We start from the raw sequence: 7,464 nt of genomic DNA on the forward strand, positions 1-7,464 counted from the left end.
CAGTGCGATTGGCACAGGACAGAGCGGAGTTTAGGGCTGTTGTACATAGGGTCACTATGAGTCGCAAGCGACTCAATGGCACATAACAACAACAACAACATGTGCAGTTTGGGGGACTCCACTTGCTTTAATGGGTTGCTTTCCTCTCTGTGATATATCTGGTACTTTCAACTACCTAGCCAGAAATCAAAGAGTTTAAAAAAAAATCCTGCTGTTCTGTGCATTTTCTACAACTGTGCACAATCCGTAGCAGAGGAAAAGTGGTGGAAAGACAAAGTGATTAACAGAAGTGGGGGAGAATCAGTTCTGCTGATTGAACAGGAGAGTGTTGTTCTGTCTTTTTTAGATGCCTACTGTGCCCACTGTCATTGTGGCTGCAACCACAGGGACAGAGCTGCCTAGAGGCGAGGGTGTCCAAGAAAGGAGGAACATGGGCTGAGTCGGTTTTTTACCACTGTCTCAGTTATTGGGAATGTATATTCCCATTTTCGATCCAGAACTGAAGGTCTTCCCCTAGGTCCCTCTGTGTCCAAGCCTCAGCGGCCAATTTCTGTGTCTAGGCTGCCTTAGGACTAGACTTGCTGTTGGCAGATTACTTTTGAGTGGAATACACGTAAAGTAACCCTACAAGCAACAGCTCTGAACCTTGTCACCTCTTGCACCATCCTCTCAGTCTCTGCCGTGCTCAAGCCCTTTGTTAAGTCAGTGTGTCAATCCATCTCATTACAAATCTTCCTTTCTTTTTCTTTTTTAGGGTCATCCTTTCTTTTGATGACCAGCTCAGGTGGGCTAGTGGTAAAGAACTGCAGTGACAATCCGAAGGCACATGGTTTGGATCAACCAGGTTCTCCATAGGAGAAACAGGGGCCATCTCTTCTCTTGCAACTTAACTGCCTCTGAAAGCCAGAAGGAGGGTGAGCTATGAGTCAGCTCTGACTTCATGGCACATATAACGACCTTTCCCAGCAGGATGTCTTTTTCCAAGGACTGGCCTCTCCTGACAAAATCTCATGTCCTTACCTCTAAGAAGCGTCTTAACTGCACTTCCTCCAAGACAGATTTGTTTTTTCTTTTGGCAGCAAACAGGTTATTCAGCATTCTTCTCCAACTCCCCAAATCAAAGGCATCAGTTACTTTTGTGTTATCCTTATTTGTCATCAAATTTTCAAATGCATGAGAGGCAATTGAAAATACCATGGCTTGGCTCAGGTCCATCTCAGTCTTTAATAGTCTTGCTTTTTAGCACCTTGGAGAGGTCCTTGACGGCAGATTTTCCCAATGCAGCATGTCTTTTGATTTCTTAGCTGCTGCTACCAAGGGATTGTAGGTCCAAGCAAAATGAAGACTAGGTTAGGTGGTAACAAAGGGGCATGGGAAGACAGGGAAAGGAAACACATTATAGAATTGCTGATACTTTGACTTCTGGTTTTCTTCTCCAGTCTCCCTGATAAAATATATTTTTCAGAGTCAGGAAGTACCTACTCTAAGTTACAAGCACCTTACCATGTTTTAAAGCTACACTTAAGTGGAAGGAACAGGACGCATCACACTTGAAATTGGGCTCTGGTTCCTTTCAACCTGCTCTGTCACCCTCAGTGATGCAAGGTGGTGGCCAATATGTAAGGATAGATAACTGGTAGGGGTTTTTGTTGTTGTTGTTTTGGGGTTTTTTTATAAATTTTAATGAAAGTTTACAGAAACTTAGGGTTTTCAGTCATTAACTGTTACACTTTTCTCCCTGCCCACCCCCTCTCCTCAATTCACTCTTCTCATTGAAAAGTAAAAGAAAAATGCTTTCATTGTTATGCAATCCCTCCCCTCATACCCAATCATATATCCCTTTTAAACAGTTTTCTCCCTCATCTGTTTCAATGTAGTATACATCATTCCTCCCCTCCTTTTCTGTCTTTCCTCAACCTTGATGTCAGTTCTTTTTACAACAGTGGCCCTATGCAATATTTGTCCTTCAGTGACTGAAATATTTCACTCAGCATAATGTCCTCCAGCACCACCCATTTTGCATAGTATTTCATGAGTTTCTTGTTTTTCAGTGCCACAGCTTCTCTATCCATTCGTTTGTTGATGGTCACTTGAGTTATTTCCAGCTCTTTGCTATTGCAAACAAAGCCACAATAAACATGGGTGAACATATATCTGCTTGGGTAGTGGTTATGGTTTCTTTAGGGTAAATTCCCAGTTGTGGAATTGCTGGGTCAGGTGGTATTTCTATTTGCAACTTTTTGAGAAAGTGCCAGTCTTCCACAGTGGTTGCACCATTTTACACTCCCACCAACAGTGAATGAGGGTTCCAGTTTCTCCACAACCCTGTCAGCATTTGTTGTTTGCTGTTTTGTTAAATTTTGCTATTCTTACTGGGGTGAGATGATATCTCATGGTTGTTTTGATTTGCATCTCTCCTAGAGCTAGGGATTTTGGACATTTCTTCATGTGTTGGTTTGCCATCTGAATGTCTTTGGTGAGGTGTCTGTTCATATTCTGTGCCTATTTTTCAATTGGATTATTTACCTTTATCTTGTTGTGGTGGACTAGTAGTTTTTATGTTACTTTCTAGGCAACATGAAGAGGAAAGAGATTAAAAAGCCATCCTCTCCCTTTAAGGACACATCCTAGAAATCTTACCTAAGCCTGCTAATTAAATCCTATTATGATGTTTCCAAAACACCTTCATAAACTGCACAGGTGGCTTTATTCTAGGTTGTCACTGGCCTAGTTAAGAAATGTAACTACAATAGTAAGGGTGATGAGTATTAATATCTGGAGATAAACAAGTTTGATCTATCACAAGGTTTTCGTTATCACAGCTCTTTCCAGTTTTCTCCTCTAATCCTTACCTCTTAAAAATATCCAAAGGGTGTGAAGAATTGAAATCAGCCTACTGAAGATGAAGGATTCATTTCAAACATTCTGGGATGTTCTGCCTTTTCTGCTAGTCTCCCCACAGGACCCTGTGAAGGTCCTCCAAGGCAATTGAGAACTGTCAGCCAGAGAATGGACTCTACCGTTTCTTCCACTTCTCTTCTCCCCTGCCTGCATACACAGACTTCATTCTACAAATTCATATATTTAGATTTTATCTGGATGTTTCTTAAAAGGATTGTCGTGGGTCAGTGCTTTAATCACACTGTCTTTTCTTATATTCCTGTGCAGCCTCTAGCTCTGGTTTCCTGATTTTTTGGAGTCCTTCCGTGTGAGGCATCTTGCTGGCTCTGAGGAAACTTGGGAAGAACATGACAGTGACTCAACTTCTCAATAAATATGAGTAAATTGCATTCCTTCTACATTGCTTGTGGAAATTTAAAATTATGCATCTTTTTTGCATCAATCTCCTTCTACTCCTCAAAGAACATTACAACTAGCAGATACAAATATTATCAGTGTGGTTGGAGAAAGGGGGTGGATATGGAGGGGGAGAGAGAGCGCATGCACGAGAGAGCCCTAGCTAGCTAGCTAGCTCTTACCTGCATGCTCTGGTGGCCTAGTGGCAAAAAATTGTGTTGTAATCCCAAAGGCACGCAGTTTGAATCCATTAGCTGCTCCATGGGAGAAGGGTGGGCAATCTCCTCCCATGTGATTAACTGCCTCTGAAAACACACCAGAGGGTCAGCTATGGGTTGGTTCTGACTCCACAGTACACAACAACAAAAGTCCATAAATAAAAAAATTTTAAGAATCTGAGAAAGAAATTGATCTGAATAAAAAAATAGAGGGAGAGGGAAAAGGAATTTGAAACTAAAGAAGGGGGCCGATGAGAGACTCTGAATGAGGAAGATTACTGATTTAGGTGTATATTCTCCCTAGAACACATGTAATTCTGCCTCTGCATACAACCATGTGTGGCTGTTCTCTCTTTATGCCTCCCTTGTTTTTTTACTCTTCCCTTGAACAGAATAAAAAATGGCTCAATATGTAGATGCTTGAAGTGCCTTGTTAATTTTCAGAAGTATAACGTCATTCACTTTGGCCCTGGGCTAGTTCTGGTCTCCTTCGATACCGTCTTTTACAATAAGCTATTCCTAACCTGTGCTTGCCTAGTTGCCTGGGACAAATCTATCTGTACATTTTCTCTCCCTTCCCATAATATGAAGCTTAGTTTTACAGGTTCTTTTCTTTGTCGTATCATTTCATTTGTGCCAGTCTGCCCTCTGTGCTTTGTAGGTGGAATCTTTTTTGAGGATTGTTGTTGTTACATGCCATCAAGTTGGTTCAAAGACACGGTGACCGTACACACAATAGAATGACTGTAACACTGCTGGCTCTTGCTCCATTCTCACAATGTGGCTGTTTGAGCCCATTATTGCAGCCACTGTTCCGATCAATCTCACTGAGTGTCTTTCTCCGTTTCCCTGACCCTCAACTTTACCAAAAATGCTATCAGTTCTACATGTGGGGTTCCCCTGAGAACATGGCCAAGTACAGGTGACAGTCTCACTGTCTCACTCCTCCTGGGCTAGTTCTGGCATCTTTCAGGGAGGTCTTCCACAATATGTTCCTGACAACCTGTGTCTGACTAGCTCCCTGTGATGAAGCTATCCTCACGCTTCCTCCCTCTTCCCTTAATGTGAACCTAAACGCTAGTGTTACTCATCACACTGGTTTGTGACAAGCCTCGCTCTCTCTCCATTTGACAGGCAGGGGACTTGGATGTCCTTACTTGAGGACAAACTGGCTGCCTCCCTTAGCTGAGGAGGACAATCACATCAGTAAAGCTCGGTCATGGCCCAATGGCCCAACCCAACTCTGTGAAAATTCAATTAAGCTAGAAAAAAAAATCAGATTTAGGCAGAGGCAAGTTCCACAGTAGGGGATGCTTGTCAAAACAAATTGTCTTTAGTTAGGATGTCCTGGTGGGGCAGACTGCTAATGTGACAAGAGTACCCAAAGGCTTCTGCCCAGAACTGTCTGCTCCTTCAGAAGAGAGGTGAGGACAAGTCTCATTAGGAAACAGAAAAACTATTGTTAGGAGAGCAAGTCAGGACTCTATGCCATGGGGACGTTTTACCTTCTTGTCCCAGAGGAAGGTGGTATTTTCCCCAGAGATTTACCAGCTCAAATATTGGATGGGATAAAGGCCACTCGATGAGGTGTCCAACAGCATCATTTCAGGCTTCTAACGTAACTCACACTCACATCCACTATCACTTAAACTCACTGTCTGTTTCCCTATCTATAGGCTGGGAAAAGGAACACAGTGGTTAAAGTATTCAGTTCCTAAGAGGCTGTCTGTTCAAACACACCAATTTCTAATTCCTCATGCACCCAGGCCTGTGGACACCCAGGGCTCCAAGACGACCCCCATCTACCACTGAAGGAGAGGAAACTCATGAATGTTAAACTGTGAGAGCTGCTCAGCTGGATACCGATTTAGGACTTCGCCCGAGTGGCATCATGGAAACATTCCAGCAAAGCTACTACTGGCACTACAACAGTCCATCAACATGAAGGGAGGCATCACCAGGCTTGCTTACACAATGTTCAGCTACTGCCTTTCTTACAAGGAGCTCAAACATGAATGGTTATGAAAGTACCACCAAGAGGCACTGCCGTCTGCATTCCTGACTGGAGTGCTTTTGCCCTGGCACCTTTCCCCTCTTGAAGAACAGTCTTTTGCCATATAAATTGACAACTCTGCCCAACAATAGATGACCCTCTGGGGGGAGAGACCCACCAGCTAACTGCTCTACAAGAGAAAGAAGGAGCACTCTGCTTCTATCAAGATTTATAGCCAAGGGTTCTTTAGCATTTCCAAAGACACTGGTGGTTACTGCCTCTGAAAATCCACTGGAAGGCCATTTAGGAGTTGGTTCATTGAGGCCACAAGACAACAACAACAGTTAATAATTGAGGCTGCAGTTTACTTCTGCAAGCCCAGTGGCTCTAAATGTATTAAAAATGTCAGGTTCCTTTCTGTCTTTAAGGCCTTTTAGTTATATTCACTGGTTTGCTTGCCTCTGTTTTAGCCTAACACTCCCTTGAGAGTTGTAATTTTGCTGTTTAGTTGTTTGTCATTGTGGTTATTTGTTGCCATGCTCCACTTTCAGTATCTCCTGTTCCTATTGTTATTGTTCGGTGCTATCCAGTTGATTACAATGTGTAGAGTATTAAATATACTATGGACTACCAAAAACAAACCAATCTATCTTGGAGCGAGTGCAACCCAGGTACTCCTTCAAGGAACATGCTGTAGGAGAGGCCCATCCTTGGAAAACTGCATCCTGCTGGAAAAAGTAGAAGGGCAGTGAAAGAAAGGAAGACCCTCAACAACATGACCTGACCCAGTGACTACAATGGATTTGAAGATGACACAGGATAGGGCAAGATTTCAATCTGTTCATCATAGAGTCACTATGAGTTGATTCCACAGCACTTAACAACAACACTTATATGATCTGATTATCAGAACAATGGCAATCCTCTCATTAAATAAGATTACACCCACAGGTACAGAGGTTAGAGTTTACAACACAATTTGGGGCGGGGGAAAACACAATTCAATCTACAACATATTAGAGTAGAGTAGATGGCCATGGAGTGCAGTGAATCATGGGAATGTCATAGAACCTGGCAATGTTTTGTTCTGCCATGTAGGGAGTCATTATGAGTTGAGCTGAACTCTATGGCAGATAACAGCAACAAGAGTGGATGACATTCATCCACTACGCCCTGTAAATTTGACCAGTTCAACTGTAATCTATTAGAAAGGCAGCCCCATCACCTATGGAGACCCTTTAGTTTGAAACAGCTTCCTAATGAGGAATCAAAACCTACCTTCAAAACTTCATCCCATGTGTCCTAGTTCTTTTCAGGGAAACAACACTATGTTTTCTAACATGGTTTTGCAATATATTGTGGGGAAAGAAAGAAATACTTAGTAGTTTCTTAAAAAAAGAAAACAAACCAAAACCCTCCAAATTCTCTAATTATATTCCATTTCAAATGAATCAAATATCAGGAAAGGACCTAGAATTCTGTATTTTTAACAAACTCTTTAGGTGATCCTTATGATAAAGAAAAACACTTTCTACAAACACTGCAGGGTTCAAAATCAGAAAAGGAATGAATCAAGAATATGTCTGCTTTCATCCCTTTTCAATCTATACACAGAATAGATCATTTGAGAGGCTAGGTTTTATGAGGAGAAATGTGGCATTGGGATTGGAGGAAGACTCATCAACAACCTATGATATGCAGATGACACAACTTTGTTTGCTGAAACTGAGAAGGACCTGTAGCACTTGTTGCAGAAGGTCAAGAATTGTAGTCTTCAATGTGGATTGAAGCTTACCATCAAGAAGACAAAGATTCTTACCACTGGGCCAATTGGCAGCACCATGACAGATGGAGAAGAGATTGAGGTTTTTAACAATCGTAGCTTACTTGGACATGTTGTGAGGAGAGATCGGTCCTTGGAGAAGGACAACATGCTTGGGAGGGTGAAGGGATAGC

The sequence above is a fragment of the Elephantulus edwardii genome, unplaced genomic scaffold, assembly GCF_000299155.1.
Source record: "Elephantulus edwardii isolate Elephantulus edwardi_28Jun2011 unplaced genomic scaffold, EleEdw1.0 scaffold00037, whole genome shotgun sequence".
In the NCBI taxonomy this organism is placed as follows: Eukaryota; Metazoa; Chordata; class Mammalia; order Macroscelidea; family Macroscelididae; genus Elephantulus; species Elephantulus edwardii.